Raw genomic sequence first — 27,907 nt, 5'->3', positions numbered from 1 at the left:
TCATCTTACATACAAATTCTACTTAAAGTGGACCTGTCACCCAGACATAAAAATCTGTATAATAAAAGTCCTTTTCAAATTAAACATGAAATCCAATTTCTATTTTTTATTAAAGCATTCATAGCTGTTGTAACCTCATTTAAAAATCTCAGCTGTCAATCAAATATTGTCTGCCCCTCCTCTATGCCTTAGGCAATTACTTTCACTTTCCATTCAGCACTTCCTACATGTCACTGCTCTCCCCACATTCCCCCAGTTCTTTTAACCATTTAATTGTGTAGCCAGGACATGGGGATGGACATCAGGTGCCCCATTTTGTGCACAAACAAGATTCTGAGATGATACAAGACTTGCCTTAATAAGTGTCCACAAAATGGCTCCTGCCTGGTTGCTATAATTATGAATTCCCAGACTGAAGGAAACAAGATTCAAATAATTTATGCAGTGTAATTAAAGTTCATTTTGCTTGACTAATGTGATAAAATAGAATTTGAAACATTTTTTGTTGGGTGACGGGTCCCCTTTAAGAACAAACCTACAGACCCTATCTGGTAAGAAATGAATGTATAAGTTGTCTTTTTGGAACTACTTTGTGGGGCTCATCTATAAACACTGGGCAAATGCATCTGGGCAGTAACTCATAGCAACCAATCATTGATTAGCTTTTTTAAGTCAGCTGCAGGCTAAGCACTAATAGTAGGGATGGGCGAATTTGACCCGTTTCGTTTCGCCAAAAATTCGCTGCCGGCGAAATGTCGTCGATGCCCATTAAAGTCTATGGGTGTCAAAAAAAATTACTTTTTATTTTGACGCACGATGCCATACAAGTCTATGGGCGTAATTTTTTTGGCAAAAGAAGGTGAAAAAATTTGCCCATCCCTATCTAATAGCAATCATCTGATTGGTTGCCATGGGTTATAGCCCAGGAGCAAATTTGCCCACTGTTTATAGATGAACCCCCATACATAGATACAGGTATGGGATCTGTTATCCAGAAAGCTCAGAATTATGTAAAGTCTGTCTTCCATAATCAAATAATCCAGATTTTTATAAATGATTTCCTTTTTCTCTGTAATAATAAAACAGTAGCTTGTACTTGATCCCAACTAAGATATAATTAATCCTTATTGGAAGCAAAACCAGCCTATTGGGTTTATTTAAGGTTTATATGATTTTCTAATAGACTTACGAAACCAATTTATAAGAACCTGGACTATACTGCCTTATTTGCAACCCGCCAACCACCATTAACAGGAAGTGATGTTGCAGCAAACAGGAAGTGGGTGGGGACAGAAACAAGTTTTGTAAAATTTTAAAAGGAGTAAAATACTGTATAGGCAATATAACATAAGATAAGAAAGTTATGAAACCCACAACCCGCAGCTATACCCACAAGAAAAAAATAGACACAACACTCACTGTTGTTGATGTGATTTAAGTGTATTAAAAGCAGATCCTTGATCCCAGCAGTACAACGTTTCGAAATACACAGACTCCTTTTTCAAGCACATGGGTTCAATGACCTTCAACAATACCATGAATTTTAATTCTGATTCCGGATGTACCTTTTCTACATAATGTTTGGAAAGCGGTAATTCGGTATCAGACCTTCTAATGGTCATTCTATGTTGGGATATACGAGTCTGTATCTGCACCCACATAGATGAGACCACAGGGGCAGACCAGAGCGTTTGTTCTAATATATATATATATATATATATATATATATATATATATATATATATATATATATATATATATATATATATATATATATAGTCAAATACAAGAGTCCTCTGCACTCAACCCATTATCAATATATTTAAGACAGAGACGTTTTGTGCATACTGCTACTAAAAAAATGCCTTACCCTTTAAACAAAACAGGGATTGTTTGTCCATATATTGCAATATATTTAAGCTGGCCAACTACATCAAAGTCATCCCATATCTGGCCAGTCCTATGCTCAATTTTATCTCATTCATTAAGAATTCTGTTGCTTCATTATACATTTTACAAAGGTATGAATGAGATAAAATTGAGCATAGGACTGGCCAGATATGGGATGACTTTGACGTAGTTGGCCAGCTTAAATATATTGCAATATATGGACAAACAATCCCTGTTTTGTTTAAAGGGTAAGGCATTTTTTTAGTAGCAGTATGCACAAAATGTCGCTGTCTTAAATATATTGATAATGGGTTGAGTGCAGAGGACTCTTGTATTTGACTATATGTATTTTGTGGTCACAGCCTCATTGCACCCCCGCCTAATGGTTTTAAAAAATAGTGGTGAGCACAACTTTCCCTTGTTTGATATATATATATATATATAGATATATATATATATCTATATAGATATATATATATATATATAGATATATATATATATATATATAGATATATATATATATATATATATATAAAATACACAAAAGCCATGAATATCTTGTAAATTATATCTTTATAAACGGTGAGTTCTGATGTCATTTCTGTCACATGACTCACTGAAATGTGTGTATTATAATAAATAAAGTACCCCCAGTTGTAAAATATGAGGATATTAGAAGTTACCTCGGAGTTCCATGACCTTATAAAAACACTCGGCCTTCGGCCTCGTGTTTTTATATGGTCATGAAACTCCTCGGTAACTTATAATATACTTATATTTTACAAGAGGGGGTACTTTATTCACTATATATATTTGATGTTACTGATCCTTTAAATCCAGGGTTTGTGCACAGGTTGTTATTGATTAGGAAGGGGAAAGTCAATATTTCACACCTTATATCAGGGATCCCAAACCTTTTGAACCCGTGAACAACATTCAGAAGTTAAAGGAGTTGGGGAGCAACACAAGCATGAAAATTTTCTTGGGTTTCCAAATAAGTGCTGTGATTGGCCATTTGGTAGCCCCTACATTGAGGTTCTGTTTGGCAGTACACATGGTTTTTATACAAACACTTACCTCTAAGCCTGGAATTCAAAAATAATCACCTGCTTTCAGGCCACTGGGAGCAACATCCAAGGTGTTGGTAAGTAACATGTTGCTCATGAGCTACAGGTTGGGGATCACTGCCTTATATGTTCCTAGACTATGTATAAATACTGTATAATCATTCCTGCTAACAGTAAGGTCTAATTCTGCACTTCTCTGTAGCCCATGAGATTAGGCCGCATAGTGGTTACATAGAAATCCCTCTAGCATCTGTTTGGTGAAATAACAATACACTAATGTAAATTACAGAGGACCATTGTTTGGCTGTAGGTCCTTTAAATTACTGGAAGAACTGGAATATACGGGCCCTTAGTACAGAGCTGCCAGAGGCTGCAGTATTTAGTAAACTATTTGGTAGAACATTATAGATGTTTTGTTTTGAATCTAAACTGGTTGCTAGAAAACCTTACCATAGCAACCAAATATGTATTTGACTGTGAGATAGAAGTCACCTCAGAGTGAAAAGTAATTGGCCTTAGACCTTGTTTAATGGTCATGAAACGTCTTGCTGACATCCATATATCCTTATATTTTACAACAGGGGGTTCATCATTCCATGTATTATACTTATGAGTGCTTAGCGATGTCACATGAATCACTAAATGAGGCGTATCTTAAAACATTACGTACCCCCTATTGTAAAATACAAGGATATGAGACGTTACCTTTAAGTTCTCTAGGTGATGTTCAATAGATTCTTTCTTATAGATGTTAGGTGTTGTCATACTGCTTGCCTGCAAGAAAAGACCCGCATTTACATTTCTGACCACTAGATGTTGCTGTTGATACTGAAGAATAGACACAAGCCTTATTTGGCTGATATTATTAATATGTATAGAGCACCAACATATTGCCCAGCGCAGTATATGAGTTTATTGTAGGGAACGGGCTTATAGTGACACAAGAATCCAGTGCTAACATAATAAATTCCCGACTGCATAAGTGGTGTGAGATTACAGTGAGATGTGAGTTTAATCATATAGGATTTACTGTATATATTCAAGGTTATGTGTAGGGTGAAGCACACCAACTTATTCCAGGCAAGTGCCTTTATCTCATTTTATTGCAGAATTTGATGCACAAGCTTTTCGGGGATCAACCCCTTCCTCAGGTGCATTACACACTAGTGAACATAAATCATTTAAATACCTTGCACGTCATGTGACACTAACATGTGATATATTTAAAGGAACAGTAACACAAAAAAATGTAAGTGCTTTAAAGGAATGACAGTATAATGTACTGTTGCCCTGCACTGGTAAAACTGGTGTATTTGCTTCAGAAACTCTACTATAGTTTATCCTGTGCTTGAATGGCTGCCCCCATGGCTACACAGTAGCTTGTTTATGTAAACTATAGTAGTACTTATCTGTTATCTACTGTGTATTCTGTGCTTGAATGGCTGCCCCCATAGCTACACAGCAGCTTGTTTATATAAACTATAGTAGTACTTATCTGTCATCTACTGTGTATCCTGTGCTTGAATGGCTGCCCCCATGGCTACACAGCAGCTTGTTTATTTAAACTATATTAGTACTTATCTGTTATCTACTGTGTATCCTGTGCTTGAATGGCTGCCCCCATAGCTACACAGCAGCTTGTTTATATAAACTATAGTAGTACTTATCTGTTATCTACTATGTATCCTGTGCTTGAATGGCTGTCCCCATGGCTACACAGCAGCTTGTTTATATAAACTATAGTAGTACTTATCTGTTATCTACTGTGTATCCTGTGCTTGAATGGCTGCCCCCATGGCTACACAGCAGCTTGTTTATATAAACTATAGTAGTACTTATCTGTTATCTACTGTGTATCCTGTGCTTGAATGGCTGCCCCCATGGCTACACAGCAGCTTGTTTATATAAACTATAGTAGTACTTATCTGTTATCTACTGTGTATCCTGTGCTTGAATGGCTGCCCCCATGGCTACACAGCAGCTTGTTTATATAAACCATAGTAGAGTTTCTGAAGCAAATACACCAGTTTTTACCAGTGCAGCACAACAGTAAATTATATTTGCATTAATTGAAAAAGCTTTCATTTTTTGGCATTACTGTTCCTTTAACCCTATTTAAGCCACATATTCAGTGAAAAAGTCCCATACAATAGGGTTAAATATATCATGGAGTAGGTGAGGGGTTGGCCAGAAATGCTGTTGACAGTTGATGTTAACTGCCAAAAGTTGCAGGTTTGGGTTCTTCGCAGGCAGTCCTAGTAACCTATAGCAACCCATAGGCAGATAACTTGATTAGTTGCTTTGTGAATAACAGAACTGGAGCAAACTTTGCACCTGTTATTACTTTACCACCATATTTTATTGCCATTTATAACGTTCCTATGATGTAACTGGATAGCCCTGCGTGTTGTAATGCTCTGATCAGCTGCAGGTCGGGTTGGAACCTCACCCACTTCCACGCTGCCTCTATATGAGGAGATGAAAAAGATTCAAGTAAGTGCTTCAAACCCAGTACAATGTCAGGACAGTCCAACTGGAGGCCCTGGGGGGGGGGGGGCTTGTATACTGTCTGCACTAGAGAGCATTGTATATTGCTTGTTTTGAGGACACACAAACACCAAGAGCTAGGAGTGTGGGACTTCTGGGTTGCGTGAATTCGGTTTTACCCAGAGTGATGCAGAATTCTAAATATTTAAAGGTATAAAGGTGCTTGGGTGCTATCTGTATAAGGGCTCTTACTGACGAGCGTTTTTACCTGCGCTCCCCTGCGTTCTGTTATTCTGCGTTCAGCCGCAGGGGAGCGCAGGAATAGATACTGTAGGGATGTACTCACACAGGCGCGTGTAGGTGCCGAACGCAGGTTGAGACGCAACATGCTGCATTTTTCCTGCGTTCTGCGCCTACACGCGCCTGTGTGAGTACATCCCCATTGGAAAAAATGTAATGCGTCTATTCCTGCGCTCCGCTGCGGCTGAACGCAGAAAGACGGAACGCAGGGGAGCGCAGGTAAAAACGCTCGTCAGTAAGAGCCCTTAGTCTCCAGTTTTGATTCTTGCTGCCTGAATTAACCCCTGCCTGGCTGACGACTCTCTTGGTTTCCGTTTGGAACGGATTTGATTCTCCCGTGTATGACCTTGGCCTGTGACACTGACCTTGCTACTAGGGTTGCCACCTTTTCTAAAAAATTTTACCGGCCGGTGGGGGGGGGCGTGAACAAAAAGGGTAAAAGGGGGCAGAGTCACGCACAGTGGTGCAAACTGGGGTGGGGCAACACTCGCAATGGACAGAAACCTGAAAAAAAAGGTAAGTACGGAGCGAATTGGGGGCGGGCCAAGGGCTGTTTCTTAAGGGTATTACAAATTACCGGCAGTGTAATACTGGCCCCGGCCTTGGCAGGTGTTTTACCGGCTAGGTGGCAACTTGCTACTGCTACCTTCCTTGGCACTGCGTTTGACTTGGCCTGTTCTTTCTACGCTACTGCTTCTCCGTCCTATCACTTCACGTTTGGTTCCCGTGCTCCCCCAGAACTCTCTCCCTTGTTCTCCCGCATTAAGACCTGGCGCAATCCCTCCCAACTTTCCCGTTTTCAGAGGGACAGTCCCTCTTTTGACAGCTCAACCTGCAGTCCCTCATTTGTACTGGAAAGTCCCATTTTTCTCTGCACTGAACAGGCAATTCACCTTTGTTAGCAAAGCTGTAATAACTGAAAAAAAACACAGAAATGTGTTCAAACTTTCATAACCTGCCAAATTGTTGTAAAATGAACATGGTAATTAGGGGGTGTGGCCACAAAAATGGGTGTGGTCATAAAATTTCCGCCTCGCTGTGCGCAGCATCTTTTTTGTCCCTCTTTTTATTTCCAAAATGTTCCAGGTATGCTGGTGGCATCTGAGTGGAGGAGGGCTCCAGTTAGAAAAGTGGACTTAGACCGGAACCTTGGAGTTAGTTCTGGGTTTGGGATTCCAAACGTTACAACAGGATTTCAAATCGGACTAATCTCACGTATACGGGATGTCCAGCTTCCAGTAGCTGGTGCTAATCGCTGCACGGTAAAACTCAGTGGGAGGCAGCAGCGTGAATCACCAATCAATACAATCGACTTGCCTGTTTTTCAGTTTATTTGCTTGTACAAACTCAGTAGCTAGGCAACTGTTCTACCAACTACATATTTTACAGAATGATGAAATCACATACATTAAAAATGATCTACCGTTTCTGAAATAATCAAGTTTATCTTAACTATTGCTCTCTCAGCATCTGTTTCTCTTCATTCTCTCTTCTTTCAGGAGTTGGGAGTCAGATAAATGATCCAATATATCATATTTTTGCCTAGAAGATGTATTAGAGCTCACCAGACATTATGTCTCTCTACATGCAGAATTTGTGCAAAAGGCAATTATTTTGTTTGAGCTCTAATTCTACTGCTAGGAAAGTAAGCCCCCCCTATAAGATATATTGGATCTAACTGTCAATGAATATCTGACACCCAACTGCTGCATGAAGACAGAATCAAGAGAAACAGATGCTGAGAGAGGAATAGTGAAGATAAACTTGATTATTTCAGAAATGATGCAGAATTTTGTAATTGATTCTTACTTCAGTATGAGGAAGCTTATATTAAAGTTCCATTTTCGTGATAGTTCCCCTTTAACTAAGAGGTGAACCACCCCTTTAAGAAAAAACGGTTTAAAAGTTGTTAAGGCATATATTTCCCTGTTCAGTTCTTCCAGCCAATAACCGTCGTTTTTTTTTTCCCTTTCAAACCAATCAAACACAGAGTTTATAGTGAAAATCCTGCTTAGAACACATTAACAACGATGTGTCAGTATCGCATTAAGGGCCTATAAACTCTGTTTACAATTAGGGTTTGTGTTGCATTGATTGTTTTTCCCACTAAGTGAACAGTAAGGTATGTGAGCGTGACTTATTGGAGACTCAGAACATTCCTCTCCTGCATACCTGTATTTATACAAATGAGTGCAAGCCGATCTATTGATGATCTCAGTGGGAGCGTTCTCACCAGACTTCATAGAACCAATAAACCCAGCGATGCATAAACTGAGCTGTTCTGTGTATTGTAGTTATGGAATACTGCTCCTTCTTTGTTTGAAAAAGAATATATATATATATATATATATATATATATATATATATATATATAAAATCAAGGAATACTGCTCCTTCTTTGTGTGAAAAAGAATATATATATATATATATATATGTGTTCACAAAGTACCTGCACTCAATCCCTTCTGGTTTGCGGTGGGTGCTGGGTCAAGTTTATGATATACAATCTTTAAAAACGGAGTGCGGATCCATTTTTGAAGATTGTATGTATATATATATATAGATATATATATATATATATCTATATAGATATATATATTTACAGCCAAATGTTTGCACTCTAAACCAGTCTTGTGATAATGTTGGTGCTGGATCAATTCTTATTATATAAAGTTCAGAAGGACCTGCACTCCAAGGTCAGCGAACCAGCGTTATTTATTGTTCAAATTTCTGCATCCAACGTTTTGGCCCACATTAGGGCCTTTATCAAGGATAATGCTGGTTCACTGACCTTGGAATGCAGGTCCTGAAAATAAAAAAAATTTAAATATTATATACATATATATAGAGAGAGAGAGAGAGAGAGAGAGAGAGAGAGAGAGAGAGAGAGAGAGAGAGAGAGAGAGAGATACAGTAGAACCCCCATTTTACGTTTTTCAGGGGACCAGGAAAAAATTCTGTAAAATCCGGGAAAAATTTAAGATCAGGGAAATTTGTTAAATTAACTTTTTCTTCAAGTACTGAAATGATATTAGTACAGGAGTCCGTTTGACTTTGAGATACAATATTTAGTGTGTTAATAACAAGGGTTAAACATTGCAGTGTTAATGTTACACTATGGGGGACATGTGCAAGACTCTCTGTCAGTCACATACAGAACCTAAAGCAATAAGTGATTGGTGTATAAGGGGCAGACTCATTGGAATTGGCCATTTACAGGCAGAACCATGGCAACATATACATCTGGTTAGTATTTTAAATCTCTTTCACAAATAATAACATTCATAGAGGAAAAAAAAGCAGTTTTTGGGAACATCAGGAAAACAGTTTGCTGTAAATTCTGGGAAAACAATACTTAAAGGAAAGCTACCAAAGCAGTTTATTGCTAATATTACTGTAAGCAACAACAGTGCAAGCTAGAACACTACATTTATTCTGCAGAATGCTTTACCATACCTGAGTAAACAGCTCTAGAAGCTCTCTTTGCTTAGGATAGCAGCTGACATATTAGCTTGGTGTGACATCACTTCCTGCCTGAGTCTCTCCCTGCTCGCTCATAGATCTGGGCTCAGATTACAGCAGGGAGGGGAGGAGGGAAAGGGAGGGGGAGAGGATCAAACTGAGCATGCTTAAACCCAAGCCCTGGAGGTTTAAGCTGAAAACAGGAAGTCTGATACAGAAGCCCATGAGTACACAATAGAAGGAAAGAAATGCTGTTTTTCTTTTGACTCAGAGCAGCATTACTTTGAGGGTTTACTAGTGTATTTAAATGCATTATAAATTGGTAGCACCACAAATAAAAAATGTAAAATGTGGGAAAACTTAGAATCAGGGTACTTAAAATCGAGGTTTCACTGTATATATATATATATATATATATATATATATATATATATATATATATATATATATATATATATATATATATATATATATATATATATATATATATATATATATATATATATATATATATATATATATATATATATATATATATATATATATATATGGAATCACATACTCCAGAAGCAACTGAGACTGCTCCATATACAGTTAGCCACACAAAGAAATAAGGTTATAGGCTCAATCGTAGGCAGACCTACAAATGGCAAAGGGGTAAGATACTATTGACAGTCACTATTTATGTGGCCTGTGGGGGCTGTTAGGGCCGCTGTGTAGTTGAAATAGCAAACATTGGGCTCCCAACAGCACAGGTCCTGCATGTGGTTCTAAATGTGCATTTCAGCATTGGATTGGACATTCATAACTATATATTTCTTCCTGGGGCCCTAGCCTTACTGTAGCTCCTGGGCCTGATTTCCTCCAATTCTGACCCTGTGTGTATATAAGGAGTATTCAATGCACCCAGTAAGCTGAGACCTCATTCTTTACCTATATAAAACATTGATTTAGGGCAGTGGATACTGATTCTATCTAAAGGGGTGGTTCACCTTTAAGTTAACTTTTAGTATGTTATAGAATGGCTTATTTTAGGCAACTTCTCAATTGGCCTTCATTATTTATTTTTTTTATTATAGTTTTTAAGTTATTTATCTTCTTCTGACTTTTTCCGAGCTTTCAAATGAGGGTCACTGTCCCCATCTGAAAAACAAATGCTCTGTCACGCTACAGAATCTATAGTAATTGCTGCTTTTTATTTGTCATCTTTCTTGTTAAGCCCTCTCCTATTTATATTCCAGTCTCTTATTCAAATCAATGCATGGTTGCTAGTAGGGATGCACCGAATCCACTATTTTGGATTCGGCTGAACCACCGTATCCTTCGTGAAAGATTCAGGCTGAATACCGAACCGAATCTGCATAGGCAAATTAGGGGTGGGAAAAGGAAAACATGTTTTGCTTCCTTGTTTTGTGACAAAAAGTCACAAGATTTTCCTCCCTGCTCCTAATTTGTATATGCAAATTAGGATTCGGATTCGTTTCGGCCTGGCAGAAGGATTCAGCCAAATCCGAATCCTGCTGAGAAAGGCCGAATTCTGGGTTTGGTGCATTCCTAGTTGCTAAAGTAATTTGGACCCTGGCAACCAGATGGCTGAAACTGCTGAATTAAATGCTAAATACGCCACAAATAATAAAAAATGAAAACCAGTTGCCTTGTCTTAAAAGATCACGCTTTACACCATACTAAACGTTATTTTGAGGTGAACAACCCCTTTACCACAGGTCTATCCAGCCTAAGGGGTTGCTGGGAGTTGTAGCGCAAGAGTCAGGGATGATAAAGTGAATTTCTCAGCAGGAGTTACATGAGAGATGGCCCTTGCTAGGCAGAAAAGTATGGGAAGATAAAACAGAAATAACAATATTGAGCAGCTCACACCTGTCCAACCTCAACTCCCTGCAACCCCTCAGGGACGTGCTGTTGGGAGTTTCCAGTTGAAAAACAACTAGAGGCTGCAGAATGGACGTCCCTGGCACAACATGGGTATTAACACGACAGATACGACCTCTGCATCTAAATGTCACCCTTCCCAATTGGGTCTCTAACACAGAGCGCCCTTGTAGCGTCCCCTGCAGTCAGCCCTGTTTCCCAGGCGAGTGTGTTTATGCCATAACGTTGTATATAGTAATATGTCATGTCCCCGGCTGTGGGCTGGACACACTGGAGCCGCAGCGCCTGTCACTCTACAATGTTGTTGTTATTTTCCTCTCACTCGCCGCTCTCGTGACGTCAGCCGCTTAAGACGGCATCTCCTATTGGCTGCCTGCTCCCCGCATATAGACCTATCACATCGCTGGCCGGCCCCGGGTGCCAAGTGACGTCACGCAGTTCCCGTCTGCTTTTTATTTTGCTTCGGTCTCCGGAGCCGCCATTACAGGAAACAACCGGAGGGAGCCGAGCTGGAGAACATAACAGAACCGGACGAGAGTGGGAGGGACCGGACGAACGTTACCGAGGAGTCCGGTCCCGGGGGAAATGATCGGGGCTCGGAGGGAGGCAGCTGGATAAAGTCAGGTGAGAGTCCTGCTCAGCTTCAATACACTGACAGCTGGGATGTACAGGCGCCTTTATAATGGCATTGTAGTGTGGCCCTGAAGCTTGCTCTGTCCCTGCCGCGCCTACAGCTCATCTCATAGACTGTAAGCTCTGCAGTCCACTGTCAGCCAGTCACTGGCGTAGGACGGCGTCACGTGATGCGGATGTAACCCCGTGTCTCGCACCGGTGAGGAATGTAACCTAGGTTCGATTGTAAGCTCTGTGGGCCAGGGGCTACTTCCTCCCTTTGTTGTATAGACTTTTACTGCATTCCTGCCACTTCTCAGCATCTGCTTCCCCTCTAGTACCCGCTGGGCAGAGAATACAGGGAATTTGACTTGGGGTCGGTATTGGAGTTGGACCTAAACCTACAAATGAAATATTATGTGTTTGACTTGTGTAACGTACAACAAATATGAAGGACCTGTCCCAGATGTACTTAGAAACAGCGCTTAGTGATGTCATCACTTTTAATCGGTTCTTGGCAGAGTTACCAGGTCTAATTTACAAAACCAGCCCCACGGGTCAGTCCACACGAGCAGATTTGGGGAGATTAGTCGCCCCAGCCACAAATCGCCTCTTCTTCGGGGCGACAATCTCTTTGAACTGCCTTCCCCCTGCCCTCCGACTTGGAGAAAACGAAGCACCGCATGTGATTTTCATTTTAGCCGGCGGAGGGCAGGGGGAAGGCAGTTCAAGGAGATTGTCGCCCCGAAAAAGAAGAGGCGATTTGTGGCTGGGGCGACTAATCTCCCCGAATCTGCTCGTGTGGACTGACCCTAAAACTAGCCAAGAGGCACTTCAGAAGTAGCCCAACAATAGCACAATATTTTCAGTGAAAAACAAAGTAAAAAAATAAATGAATATATGTGAAAATGCTCCTTTTTTTTTTTTTAAATTTTCACTGTTTTACAAATTTTTCCATGAAACAAAATGGGACAGATTTGCCCGTCACCAGGGTTGTAACTACAGAGGGGGGCCCAGGAGGTATAGGGGTCCCATAAGGCCCTAATTCATATACAATTTCAATAAATATTGGTAAAACAGATCAACCTGTAGGCATTTTTGGGGCCAGCAGATTTTTGCCCTAACATTGTTTAAAATTGAGGAAAGTCACAGGAAAATGTGAGAAAGCTTAAGCGTGACGGGAGACTGGGGTACAGAGTCCAAAATCTGGTAACTTCTACACAAGTCAGTCCCTTTGCATGCTGGGTATTGTAGTCTTACATTAAACTTGCCCGTAAATAAAAACTACGTTACCTAACATGGATTGGGCGATGCAGGCTTGGCACATTAGGGCAAGAAAAAACTTTGGTTTCCAAATTACAAATCAGCCAAAGTCCCAAATCAGTACCATGGCTAGTTTGCACTTTCAATACCCGCCTGGGCTTTAAATTAGTAGCCCAATTTGGCTGGAAAACCGCTGACCTGGCAACCCTAGTTCTTGGTGATGTCTTTTGTGTCGCATGACTCACTAAAACTTGTGTATATACTTCAGGGAACCCCTACCTGTGTATTATGCGCATTAACCTGCACTGGGGGCGCTCTACCTTTTTAATCGTATAGGAGAAGGGGTCAAGTAGTTTTGTATTGTGACCATGTTCACGTTATCTAATGGCGAATGGACTCCAACTCCCTCCTGTCCCGACAACCTTGGACTGGAAAGTTTAGAATTTTAGTCTTGTGCTACTCGTTCAACTGAAGGATTCACATCCCTAATAAATCTGTGCATATCCATAATAAACAATGATTTCATACACGCGGCCTTCTCGGTTTGCACTTGCAAATGAACTACGTGTCTTAGCAGCCTGAGGATTCTGGGATTTGTAGTTTAAGTGCAGTTGGAGCTCAGTGTTTAGAATAGGCGCTCAGTGAGTTATGGGTTAGTTATTTGTGTGATTTATGTACTGCGGATACACAGGCTAGGTCGATAAATAGGTTATCAGTCTACATGCACGTAGACAAAGGAAGCTTCCAACTGACTGGGTATCTTGGGTTATATCCAGGTTCCAGCATGCTTCTTGCTAGTGCACTGTGGGTGCTGTGAGGCAGGTGATTATTTGACTAGCTCTAATGTCATTTTTCCAGTTGCACCCCTTAGGGTATTGGCACACAGGGTGATTCAGGGTGCTTAGTCGCCTTAGGGATTTCCAGCTCAGCGGACAGATCACAAGAAGCTCAGCATCACCCCTCGTTCATTTTTTTTTTTTAAATACTTTTTATTCAAGTTTAACATTTTGTACCTAATGAAATATAGAAATAAAGTGAAATAATATGTCATAATGTACAATATGATAACCCCTCGTTCATTTAAATGGCATTCACCTGTCACCCCAATGACTGAGCGGTAGCGATGGGTGAATCTGACCCGTTTCGATCTGCCGAAAATTCGCGAAATGGCGCAAATTTTCCGAAATGCATTGAAGTCTATGGGCGACCGTTTTTTTTGGATGTACAACTATTTTTTTCACCAATTGGGCGTCGTTTTCTCGGTGAAACGTGGCAAAAAATTTCGCTTATCACTACTGCGAGGTGATTCTGAGCTTCTTGTCACCTGCTTGAGGCACCAAAACGCCCCTATAAGGGTAGTGTGAGCTGTTGTAGAAAGGATTTATCCATGCTAAAAATGAATTAAAGGAGAACTAAACCCAAAAAAATTAATATGGCTAAAAATGCCATATTTTATTTACTGACTTTATTGCACCAGCATAAAGTTTCAGCTTCTCAATAGCAGCAATGATCCAGGACTTCAAACTTGTCACAGGGGGTCACCATCTTGGAAAGTGTCTGTGACACTCACATGCTCAATGGGCTCTGAGCATCTAAGCTTAGGGGTCATTATCAATCAGAAAATGCGGTTGGTCTGTAATATAAGCTGATGCTACAGGGCTGATTATTAAATTCTGATGCTAATTGCACTGGTTTCTAGTTAATTATTAATCAGCCTTATATTGTAACATTTAGATTCTATGTGTACTGTATATTGTGAGTGGGTCCCTAAGCTCAGTAAGTGACAGCAGCACAGAGCATGTGCAGTGATTCGGCAGAAAAGAAGATGGGGAGCTACTGGGGCATCTTTGGAGACACAGATCTTTACTGTTAAAGGGCTGTGGTTGCCTTGGGCTGGTACAGAAGCACAAAACATAATGTACAACATTTCTAGCTACTTCTTTAGTTAATCTTTAGGTCTCTTTTAAAGGACAACTAGACCTCTCAGGATATTTGTCTGGTGGCAAACCAGGGCCTCTCTGTAGCTTGTCTCTATTGGTAGTGCTCACTGTGGAGGCTTTCTTTGGCAACGTCACATCTGATTTTATGTTTAATGTAGACAATCTCTGAATGTGATTGAGCTACTAACCCCCTGGTGCAACTCTGCCGATATAAACAAGGTACAGGAGGGCCCCAATGATTTCTTTATTGCGCCACTAATACAATTGAAGGGAGAACAGGGCTGGCTATTGTACCTCTGGTGAGGTTCTCCTTTAAATGTATTATGCCAAATGTAAGTTGTGGATTTGCATGAGAAATACTAATTTATAGAATTATTTGGGGATGTCAAGTTTCCATTATGTAAACATGTTGCAGTAATGGGCGGTCTCCTTTATGCAGATTTGTTCTTAGTTATTTTTACTCCAAAGGTCACGTCCATCCAAGCTACTCCAATGACAATGCAACTTGAAGAGCTCGAGCTAAGTAGTAGAATAAAGTGGAGCTGAAATCTAGATTTAAAGGGGAACTCCACCCAAAAAAGCCTTTTTTATTGCATAATGAGTAAAAATATAAATCCAAGCAGATTCCCAATATACATTCATTAAAGATGTTATTTGTATGCATTATTTGTGAATGTCTATTGTTTATATGTTCTCTGCACTATAATGTGTACTCTACAATTTAAAGGGGAAAAATACCCCTTTTGCTATTTCACTGATTCTGACGACCAGAAGAGAGATTGACTGTGAGCATTTAAAGCATTGATGCTTCGCGCTTAAAATTAATTTTAATGTAATTTAGACTGATCTTCTGAGACAATTCCCAACTGGTTTTGTAGTTTTTGAATGATTTAACCATCTATTTAGCTGCTCTCCCATTTAGAATCTCAGCAACGATTTTCTCTTAAGCACTGACAGGTACCGGATCTGTTATCCGAAAACCCTTTATCCAAAAAGCTTCAAATTACATAGACTCCCATAGACTCCATTATAATAAAATAACTCCCATAGACTCCGTTATAATAAAATAACTCAATTTCTCTCTAATAATAACAGTACATTGTACTTGATCCCAACTAAGCTATAATTACTCCTTACTAGAGGCAAAACAATTCTATTGGAGTTAATTAATATTTAAATTATTATTAACCGGTCCCATACCTGTGTTTATATTCAGGGCCCATACATTGTGGCTTCCTACCTGCTACCTGTTTATCACGGTAGTTAAGTCATAGCAATTCAAAATTGTAGTAAATATGGCTGCCTTTAATATATCATTGTTGACATCATAATATGTATGAACCACATTACATGGTTACATAATATTTTTATACATTTACATTATATGGGCCCTTTTTAGTTTCCTTAAATACAGGGATGGGACCTGTTAACCAGAATGCTCAGGACCAGGGGTTTTCCGGATAATGGATCTTTCCGTAATTTGGATCTTCATACCTTACGCCTACTACAAAATCATGTAAACACTTAATAAACCAAATATTCTGGTTCTTCTTCCAACAAGGATTAATTATATCTTTGGATCAAGTACAAGGTACTGTTTTATTATTACAGAGAAAAAGGAAATTGGTTTTAAAAATTTGGTCTATGGGAGATAACCTTTCCTTAATTTGGAGCTTTCTGGATAACGGGTTTCCGGATAACAAATCCCACAACTGCACAAGGTACTGTTTTATTATTACAGAGAAAAAAGGAAATAATTTTTTAAAAATTTGGTTTATTTGATTATGAAGGAGTCTATGGGAGACGGCCTTCCTCTAATTCAAAGCTTTCTGGATGATGGGTTTCTGGTTAACGGATCCCATACTTGCATTTCATAGTCATCTGTGTGGGAATATGCTATCCACTATGCTCTCTGGGTACAACTATTCCAAGCCTAAAAGCAACAAACTCTCCCTCACGATCCTAAACTAGAATGGAAACTTTAAACCCTTCAGGAAATTGTCAGATGAAAGTATCTTATTGGATTCCTGGTGTGTTTTAGGTTACTGTTAGGTTTAAGGTTTCAGCAGGAGGATTTAGGAGTAAGGTTTAGTGTTGGCATGTGCACGCTCTTCCCCTCCAGCCATGGAACTGTCGCCGCCATCATCCAGTAACAACCTGCGACTGCTGAGAGATTCTGCACTTTCAAGGGACTCTGTCATGATTTTTATGATTTATTTTTTATTTCTAAATTACCCTGTTGACACTGCAAATAATTCACTCTACCATATAACATTTTATTCCTCAACCACAAGTGTATTTGTTTAGTTGTAATATTGGTGTGTAGGGGCATCTCAGGTAAATTTGCCTGGTCATGTGCTTTCAGAAAGAGCCAGCACTTTAGGATGGAACTGCTTTCTGGCAGGCTGCTGTTTCTCCTACTCAATGTAACTGAATGTGTCTCAGTGGGACCTGGATTTTACTATTGAGTGATGCTCTTGGATCTACCAGACAGCCGTTATCTTGTGTTAGGGAGCTGCTATCTGGTTACCTTCCCATTGTTCTGTTGTAAAGGTGGCCATAGATGTAGAGATCCGCTCGTTTTGCGATGTCACTAAATGAGCGGATCTCTCCCCGATATGCCCACATTGAAGTGGGCGATATAGGGCTGATCCGATTGTGGGCCCTAGGGCCCAACGATCAGATCATAATGCATCCGCTATGGGCGGTATCGCGGAACTGCATAAACACACAGATGCGGCCGCGACCCGACGGGATTTTTCTAACCTGCCCGATCGGGGGAGCCCGATGGATGGCTCCACACACTGGCCAATAAGTCTGTCGGCAGCTTTTATCGGTCAGTGTATGGGGGCCTTTATGCTGCTGGAGGGGGAAAGGGAGGTGGTGATATCACAGCAGTAAAGAGTGTCTGACGTTTATCAGAGCACAAGTCACATGACTGGGGGCAGCTGGGAAACTGACAATATGTCTAGCCCCATGTCAGATTTCAAAATTAAATCTAAAAAAATCAGTTTGCTCTTGAGAAACAGATTTCAGTGCAGAATTCTGCTGGAGCAGCACCATTAACTGATACTTTATGATGACCGCCTTCCTTTAATAACTGCTGCCATAACATTGTTTGGTTTATGGCTGTAAAATGTGGTTTTAGATAGGGACTGGCTGTTGAGAGTTCCATAGGGTTTCAGGCTTATAGATTACTGTGTAGATATTGCCCTGCCTGGATTTGAACCTTGTTACACCAGTGCTAAACGGAACCACTGCACTGTATAGCATTGTTGCACTGTAGTTTAACATCAGAAATGGCTTTCACATGCCGAATGGGGGAACCTGTAAATAGATGTGCACTATATTGCAGAGGAAAGTTATAACTTTGACAGTTGTCACATTTTTATTTTTGAATTATTTACATTTCTATGTTTCCCTTCTCAAAGGGAAGTCTCGGCTGTTGTGGTTGCAATGGTCATTAAAGGAACAGTAACACCCAAAAATTAAAGCGTAAAAAGTAATTACAGTGGGACCTCAATTTTATATCCCCTGATTTTTAAGTTTTTCCTCATTTAACATTGTTGTTTGTGGTCCCACCTATATATTATGCATAATACATTTCCTGATTTTACATTTTCCTGGATTTTACATCATTTCTTCTGGTCCCCTGAAAACATAAAATGGGAGATCTACTGTAACATACTGTTAGCATACACTGGTAAAAAAATGTTTGTTTCAGAAAGACCACTATAGTTTTTATAAACAAGCTGCTGTGTAGCCATTGGGCAGCCATTCAAGCTGGAGAAAAGGCTCAGGTTACATAACAGATAACAAATAAAACACCATTCTACTGGACAGGGCTTAAAGGAACAGTAACAACAAAAAATTATAGTAATACAAATATAATGCAGTGTTGCCCTGCACTGGTAAAACTGGTGTATTTGCTTCAGAAACACTACTATTGTTTATATAAATAAGCTGCTGTGTAGCAATGGGGGCAGCCATTCAAAGTAGAAAAGGCTCAGGTTACACAGCAGATAAACTCTGTAGGGCATAATGGTGTTATCTGTTATCCTCTATTTAACCTGTGCCATATAGCTTTTTTTCAATTTCCGCCATTGCTACACAGCAACTTGTTTATATAAACTATAGTAGTGTTTCTGAAGCAAACACATCAGCTTTACCAGTGCAGGGCAACCGTACATTATATTTTAATTACCAACAGATTTCAGTGTTACTGTTTCTTTAATTCTGGCATATTGACTGAGCGATGAAGGCTGTAGAGGTTGCAAGTGGTCTAGTAACCCATAGCAGACAATCAGCATTTGCTGATCAGGTGTTTCAAAACATGGTTGGTTCGGGTTACTGAACGTAGACAGAGGTGCTTTTTATAACTTTTCCATCTATATTCGGATTACTTTTTATTGTTGGGTTTTGGAAGTGTCTTGTCCAGAATAGAATGGTAGCGTTCAAAACAAAAGGGCCCTCAAGAAGCCTAAGGGCCCCATAAACTCTTTTTGTTTACCATCATAATTTTAATATAAAGTGGGCTGCAGATTTTGGGTATTTGGGCCTGTACATGGACACAGCTGTGGTCTGGATCATACCAAATGTATATGGACACAGTTGTTGTCTGGATCATACCAAATGTATACTGTAAGGTGAGCTTGTGCTGTGCTGCTCGCATAGTAAGGGCACTGTAGTTGTTACTGACATGCACTGCAAGCAAATACAATGCGTAAACTTTGTCCCTGTTTTATCCTGACCTTCGTATGGATTTGGTGTCAGTATTTGTTTGCAACATAATCCACTATGGGGTTGGGCCGCCCCTCCATCAATATATTGTTCTCCAGTATCCACCCAGTCTGACTATAGTGTGTGGGAATGTAAGAATGAGCAGTGTGAGTCGGCATCTGTTCTGTTATGACATCTGATACAGACTTGTGACCTGCTCTTATCTTACTCATGATTCTGCCTCTGCCCGGAAATTGCTCTCACTTATTCCCATTAAACTCACTTATGTCTTCCAGCAGCAATGGGTGGACTGTGCCTTCAATTATGTGCCTTGCTATAAGGATGAGGTGGGATTCTTCTTTTCCTTGCTATAAGGGTGGTGTGTGGTGGGATTCTGCACCTTGCTGTGAGGCGGGGTGGATTCTGCGCCTTGCTATTAGGGTTGGGAGATATTCTGCGCCTTGCTATAAGGGTGGGATTGGATTGTGCACCTTGCTTGAGGTTGGTGGATTCTGCACCTTGCTATAAGGGTTTGGAGGTATTCTGCATCTTGCTATAAGGGTTTGGAGGTATTCTGCATCTTGCTATAAGGGTTTGGAGGTATTCTGCATCTTGCTATAAGGGTGGGGTGTAGTGGTGTGCGGGTCGGGTTTTTCCTGACCCGCACCTGACCCTAACCCGCCTGCATCCGGGTTGCTTTTATAGACCTGCGCCAACCTGTCCTGCCGATGATGTCACAAAAGGGGCGGGCGCAGCTATAAAGCCAGCATTTGAAGGTGGGGGGCGGGGAAGCAGAAGAAGAGCTCAACCCACACCCACCCACCTCCCGCAAAGAGTCGTGCAAGGTCGGCCCGAACCCGCGGGTATCGGGCTGGTGTGCACATCACTAGTGGGGGTGGATTCTGCCTCTTGCTAAAAGGGTGGGGTGGGATTCTGCGCCTTACTATAAGGTTGGGGAGGCATTCTTCTTTGCCTTGCTGTAAGCATGGAGTCTAGCTATTATAAGTCTAGTGTCGCACCATACGGATTGTGGCCTGTAGTGAAATGTAAGAGGAGAATCTGCTCCCTCGCTGCTCCTCTGCTGCTGAGCTGTCTGCACCTGGAAACATTGCCTAAACTCGGTTGCAGTCAGGAGCAGTGGATTTCAGCCCTAATTTCGACACCTAAATCCACCAGGTCTTTCTGCACCCGAGCGGAGGTAATGTTCTGGGTGCAGGCAGCTCAGCAGAAGAGGAGAGGGGTCGGATTCTCTGCGTTTCTCTGCAGGCCAAGATGTGTTTGGTGTGGCCTTAGCCTAAGAATGACATATGATAGTGACACGGAGTCTCAGCTGCTCTCTCTAATTTCTTACACCTGTCAGTTTTACATTTGATGAATTCAGGCTTTTGTTTCAGGGGTGCCCATTAAAGGAGACGTAAACCCCCGGGTGCCTTTAAGGCTAATGTCACTCGGGGAAAGTCAACCTGCTGAAAAACACAGTCTGAGAATCCTCCCTAATGCTGGTATTGGCCCCTTGCCTCTCCTGCACCAGGATCCATTGAGCTGGCCCAGGTGTAGGCACACACAGCAGATTTCAGAGCTGAAACGTGAGAATTTGTTCTGTTTACATGTAATATCTACTTTTTTGAAATTATCAGCACATTTCTATATCTCCAGGCATGGGGGGCTGATTCTGGCAACATAAGTAGCATACAGTTGGCCAATAAGTTGGTTGAGGCTAAACTATCTGTTCCATGTTAGAAAGCAATCAAAAATCCAGTAGGTGCTGCATTAGATCTTAGAGTTCTCCAAAACCAGAATCTGCTTGGGCTTTGATCCTTATGTCTTATTTGGCTTCTCACCAGATCAGTTGATTGGCCTGTGTATGGCCAAATTGAATTTAAAATAAACCCAATAGGTTGGTTTTGCTTCCAATAAGGATTAATTATATCTTAGTTTGGATCAAGTACAAGGGTACTGTTTTATTATTACAGAGAAAAAGGAAATAATGGAGTCTATAGGAGATGGCCTTTCTATAATTTGGAACTTTCTGGATAACAGGTTTCCGGATAACCGATCCCATACCTGTACTGTGATTTCCGGATGTTCGTCCTGTCCCATGACACTCACATGAGCATTGTAGATTATTATAAGCGTTGCTTGGCTATTTCTGGTATTTATGTTAATAAATAATCACTTGGGTTTTATTGCTGAATTAAATTCCATGTTCTTACACTGGTTTATGGCACACATGTGACTGCAGTACATTTAATAGGCAGTACTTAGTAATGCCAAAAAAAAGAAGAAAGGGCTTTGTATGCATTTAAATATAATGCACCAGTAAAAGTTGTGTGCTTGCTTGATGTTAAATACATATACGCTGCAGTGAAGCCATGGGCAGCCATTTAAGCTGAAATTGGGCACAAAGATTTCATAGGAAGGGGTTTAGAACATTGCATATAATACACTCTTAGGGAGTTATTTATTAGACTCCGAATGCCAAAAACCCCCCAAAAAAATAATTTTTTTAACTATAAAAAATATGAATTTTTCGGGATTTCTTATACCCCAAGGATGGAAAAAGTCAGAAACTGAAAATCCGGCATCTCAGACCTGCTGAGGTTGCAAATAAGTCAATGGGAGAAGTCCTGAAGTTATCTTGATCTGCGCTGGGTTTTGTGCAATAATATGAAGATTTCGGGTGGAACATCAGAAAAATGTATATGGTTCGTTTTTGCCACGATTTTTTGGGGGGGTTTCCCCACACAGGAAATTTTCGGGAAAATGTATTGATAAATAAGGGAAAAAAACGCATGCAGATTTGTTCGGAGTATTTTTCAGAAAATAATGATATAAATTCGAACTTTGATAAATGGGCGTCTTCATTTCTGCTTTTTGCCCCTGTACCCTGCTTCAAGGGAATGACATGGCTCCATGTTTGCCAAAAGCTCCACTGACCTCTGTATATTATTGTTTTATAATACACAAAAGCTATGAATATCTTGTAAATTATATCCTTATAAACGGTGAGTTCTGATGTCATCAGTTATAAACGGTGAGTTCTGATGTCATTTCTGTCACATGACTCTCTGAAACTTGTGTATTATAAATAAAGTACCCCTAGTTGCAAAATATGAGGATATTAGAACTTGCCTCGGAGTTCCATGACCTGTATAAAAACACTTGGCCTTCGGCCTTGTGTTTTTATTTGGTCATGAAACTCCTCGATAACTTATAATATCCTTATAATTTACAAGAGGGGGTACTTTATTCACTATATTACAGGCTGGCTCAAAGCAGGTTGTATAGTGGATAACTGTTCCAAATCCTAGTAGTTGGATAGCCATAGACCTATGATATTAGTCCTGGACTGGCAATCTGGCATATGCCAAAGGGGCTGCTGTAGACCCGTGCTTTATTTTGCACATTTGTGTCCTTGAAATGTTACAGCCTGTTACAAATCTCAGTGTGGACGTGTATGGGATACAAGGTGTTTGCATCAATATTATTGACAATCATTACACCGAGTCGCTAATCATTGATGGTAATAGGAAGCACTGCAAGTGGGCAACAATCACACTTCACTATTGTGATTACATAGTTCATGTAATGATAATAATATTACGGTGAAAGAGTGGGTGGTGAGCAGCATATTCTCCTGGCCATTGAAATAAAGGGGATGGGGCATAGATATTTTTTACAAGTATAAAAAAGGGGTGATTCACCTTTAAGATAACTTAGCTTGTTGTAGAATGGACAATTCTAAGCAACTTTTCATTTGGTCTCCATTATTCATTTTTTATAGTTGTTTTTAATTTATTTTCCTTCTTCTGACTCTTTCTAGCTTTAAAATGGGGGTCACTGACCCCATGCAAAAAAAAAAAAAATACGCTGTAAGGCGACAAATTTATTGTTACTTGTTTTTTTACTCCTCTTTCTATTTGGCACCTTTCCTATTCATATTCCAGTCTTGCATTCAAATCTATGCATGGTTGCTAGGGTTACTTAAACCCAGCAACCAGACTTCTGAAACTGCAAACTGCTGAGCTGCTGAATAAGAAGCTCAACAACTCCAAAAAACCACAAATAATAAAAAATGAAAAACAATTGCAGATTGTCGCAGAATATCACTTTCTACATCATACTAAAAGTCAATTTGAAGGTAAACTACCACTTTAGGGTGGTGGCAGACGTGGCTACTGGGGGAGATTAGTCGTCCAGTGACAAATCATCTCTTCGGCCGACTAATTTCCCCTAAATGCCTTCCCGTCGGCGGGATGGCACTGGGATCGATTCGCCCATAGTTTCCTCGTCATGATATATGACCACTCTGCTAGGGCTGTTCATGGAACTCTCCATAGCAGGTGCAACCCCCTGGTGTTTCCTTAGGGGCAGATTTATTAAGGGTCGAAGTGAAAATTCGAATTCTCAATTTTTTTTTATTTTTTTTTGTGTTAAAACTCTCAAATTCGAATTGTGAATTATGCAAACTCGATTTAAGTTTTAAATTCGAATTTCGAGATTTATCATACTCCTTTAAGAACTCGAATTTGACTATTCGCCATCTAAAACCTGCCGATTACTGTATAAGTCAATGGGAGGATTTGCAGTAGGGATGCACTAAATCCACTGTTTTGGATTCGGCCGAACCCCTGAATCCTTCGAAAGATTCGGCCAAATACCGAACCCAAATCCTAATTTGCATATGCAAATTAGGGGTGGGAAGGGGGGGGAAATGTACTTCCTTGTTTTGTGACAAAAAGTGATGCAATTTCCCTCCCCATCACTAATTTGCATATGCAAATTTACAGTCGGGTTTGGTTCTGCTGGTACTAATACTACTGAAATAGGCCGAATCTCAAACCGAATTCTGGATTTGGTGCATCCCTAATTTGCAGCCTTCCTGACGTTTTTTCTGGAGAAAAAAAAACTCCCAATAGAGTTTTTTTTAGATTTGATTCCAGTTTTTCTAATTCAAATCTAATTTGATTCAGGTTTTTGGGTCGATTTCAATTAGTCCGAGATTTTTTTATTGATAAATTTCAATTGGTCGAATTTCGAGTTTATGGGATATTTAAAAGAGAACTCGCATGAATTTGAAACTTGACCCTTGATAAATGTGCCTCCCAGTGTTGTGCAGAGAGATATGAAGTGTATAGCAGCACAGGTGTTCCTTTGTCCTAAGAACAATTCTACAGGAAAGTATGACGTTATGCTGGCCCTTTAACACTCTCCTATAGGCCTCGATGTGTGTCTAGACTATGCCACTGTAATAAATAAAATCTCCATGTTTGCCCTTTGGATTTTGACAATTCAATTGAATGTCAATGGGCGAGGTGTGTTTGCCTTTCTGGAGTGTTAATACAGCAGCAATTACAAATCATCCTCTTGTCTAACTTGCATATCCAGTTTGAAGTGTCAAATAGTAGCTTTCTATTAGATTGTCCTTTGTTGGCTGGCTGCTGGGATTTGCATGGCTTTGTAACTTGGTAACGGAATCCTCTATTGCTTTAGCTCCTTCATTGAAGGGATACTGTCATGGAGAAAAAAAGTTTTTTTTCAAAATGCATCAGTTAACAGTGCTGCTCCAGCAGAATTCTGCTCTGAAATCCATTTTTCAAAAGAGCAAACAGCTGTATATTTAATTTTGAAATCTGACATGGGGCTAGACATAGTCAGTTTCCCTGCTGCCCCCAGTCATGTGACTTGTGCTCTGATAAACTTCACTCTTTACTGCTGTCCTGCAAGTTTGATTGATATCACGGCAGCCGTCTTTTTCTTATCCAGTAATCTTCGTGTCTTGACGGCATTTTCGGCGCTTGTGCATTTGGAGTAAATCTCCGGTCTCAAACAACAGCGTAATCGCCGAAAGTAACAAGTCAGAAATTTTCGTGACTTTCGGCACATGCACGGTGGTTCATGGCATGAAATTTACTCTAAATGCACAAGCGCCAAAACTTCAGAAAGACAGAAGATGGCGCCCAGAATCTGCATGGAGTAGTGAGTAAAACATTAGGGGCATTTGCCTGAGGGGGGGGGGAGGAGGAGAGAGGGGGGTCTACCTAGGGTAGAGCGGAGGTTTTTTTTTTTGATTACAGGTTGAATTCTCCTTTAAGGGTAACGTTTTGTCCCCACTAGAAAAAAGTTTTTGGGTGGAGTTCCCCTTTAACTGGCATCCGTTTCCTCCTGCTAAAGCAGCCGTGTGGTTTGGGAATAAAGAGAGAGGCTATAGTGAGTGGTGGGCAGTGGAATGGCAGTCAGATAAGGATACTGTACTGCAGGCTTTCCTACACTAGATTAGCTACAACAATCATTCCTTTGTATGTAGGGAAAGCGCCCATGAGAAATGGCCTAATTGTTGCAAATGCCGGATTCAGAGGCATTCTAGTGACTGCGTTGTATCGTCTGTATTGGTCATAATGTTTAAATACTATACTGCTCATTGGTGATAATGTTTAAATACTATATTGCTCATTGTTCATCAAGATGAACATGAAGGAAGTATGGATATAGCTAATACAGATATGGGATCTGTTATCCGTAAACCCGTTATCCAGAAAGCTCAGAATTACGGTCTTCCTTAGACTCAATTTTATCCAAATAATTAAAAAAATTTAAAAAGATTTCCTTTTTCTGTGTAATAATGAAACCGTACCTTGTACTTAATCCCAACTAAGATATAAATAATCCTTATTGGAGGCAAAACCAGCCTATTGGGTTTATTTAATGTTTACATGATTTTCTAGTAGACTTAAAGGAACAGTAACACCAAGAAATGAAAGTGGTTTAAAGTAATCACAATATAATGTAGTATTGCCCTGTAATGGTAAAACTGTTGTGTTTCATTCAGAAACACTACTATTGTTTATATAAACAAACTGCTGTGTAGCCATGGGAGACAGCCATTCAAACATGTAAAAATGAGAAAAGGCACAGGATACTCAGTATATAACAGATAAGCTCTGTAGTATACAATGGGATTCTTCAGAACTTATCTGTTATCTACTGTGTATCCTGTGCTTGAATGGCTGCCCCCATGGCTACACAGCAGCTTGTTTATATAAACTATAGTAGAGTTTCTGAATCAAACAAGCTGCTGTGTAGCCATGGGGCAGCCATTGAAGCACAGGATACACAGTAGTTAACAGATAAGTTCTGAAGAATCCCATTGTATACTACAGAGCTTATCTGTTATCTACTGAGTATCCAGTGCCTTTTCTCCTTTTTCATCTTTGAATGGCTGCCCCCCCCCCCATGGCTACACAGCTGTCGTGCACCAGTTTTACCAGAATACCAGGTATTGGACCTGTTATCCAGAATGCTCGGGACCTGGAGTTTTCCGGGTAATGGATCTTTCTGTAATTTGGATCTTCATGCATTAAGGGGCAGATTTACTTAGGGTTGAATATCGAGGGTTAATTAACCCTCGATATTCGACTGCCGAATGTAAATCCTTCAACTTCGAATATAGAAGTCAAAACGATTGAACGAAAAAATCCTTTGAATCGTTCGATTCGAAGGATTTTAATCCATCGATCAAACAATTTTTCTTCGACCAAAAAAAACATTAGAAAGCCAATGGGGACCTTCCCCATAGACTAACATGGCACCTCAGTAGGTTTTAGGTGGCGAACTAGGGGGTCGAATTTTTTTTAAAGAGACAGTACCATGATTATCGAATGTTAGAATATTCGAACGATTTTTAGTTCGAATCGTTCGATTCGAAGGTCGAAGTAGCCCATTCAATGGTCGAAGTAGCCAAAAAAAACATTCGAATTTCGAAGTTTTTTTTATTCTATTCCTTCACTCGAGCTAAGTAAATGGGCCCCTAAGTCTACTAGAAAATCATGTAAACATTAAATAAACCCAATAGGCTGGTTTTGCCTCCAATAAGGAATAATGATATCTTAGTTGGGATCAAGTATAAGCTACTATTTTATTATGTGGATTATTTGGATAAAATGGAGTCTATGGGAGACGAACTTTTTCATTATTCGGAGCTCTCTGGATAAAGGTTTTCCAGGTAACCAAGTGCAGCCTTTTCTTATTAATAGGGACTATTTCCAATGAAATCCAGGACTATTTCCAATGAAATTCATGTTTGATCCTAGGAAGTCTGATTGTAAGCAGGGATAGACCAAGTGCAGCCTGGGTAGCACATTAAAGGAATACTGTCTTTACCCCCAAAATGAATAATAAAGCAACAGATATATCAAATTAAGTGGCATATTAAAGAATCTTATTAAACTGGAATATATATATTTAAGTAAATCTAGCCCTTTTACATCTCTCGCCTTG

The 27,907-nt window shown here is 40.1% G+C and overlaps 1 protein-coding gene across 1 annotated transcript in view; it reads left to right on the top strand.

Moving 5' to 3' along the window:
* Positions 1–11,590: 11,590 nt before the first annotated feature.
* zranb1.L (zinc finger RANBP2-type containing 1 L homeolog) overlaps positions 11,591–27,907 on the top strand; it is a 53,787-nt gene continuing 37,470 nt past the window's right edge. Inside the window, 1 exon segment of the mRNA NM_001094994.1 lies at positions 11,591–11,720. The gene's annotated coding sequence lies outside the window, so the exon portion shown is untranslated.

Source organism: Xenopus laevis, chromosome 7L (genome assembly GCF_017654675.1).
Source record: "Xenopus laevis strain J_2021 chromosome 7L, Xenopus_laevis_v10.1, whole genome shotgun sequence".
Lineage (NCBI taxonomy): Eukaryota > Metazoa > Chordata > Amphibia > Anura > Pipidae > Xenopus > Xenopus laevis.
The sequence above is the reverse complement of the archived record's forward strand: the minus strand, read 5'-3'. Positions and strand labels throughout refer to the sequence as shown.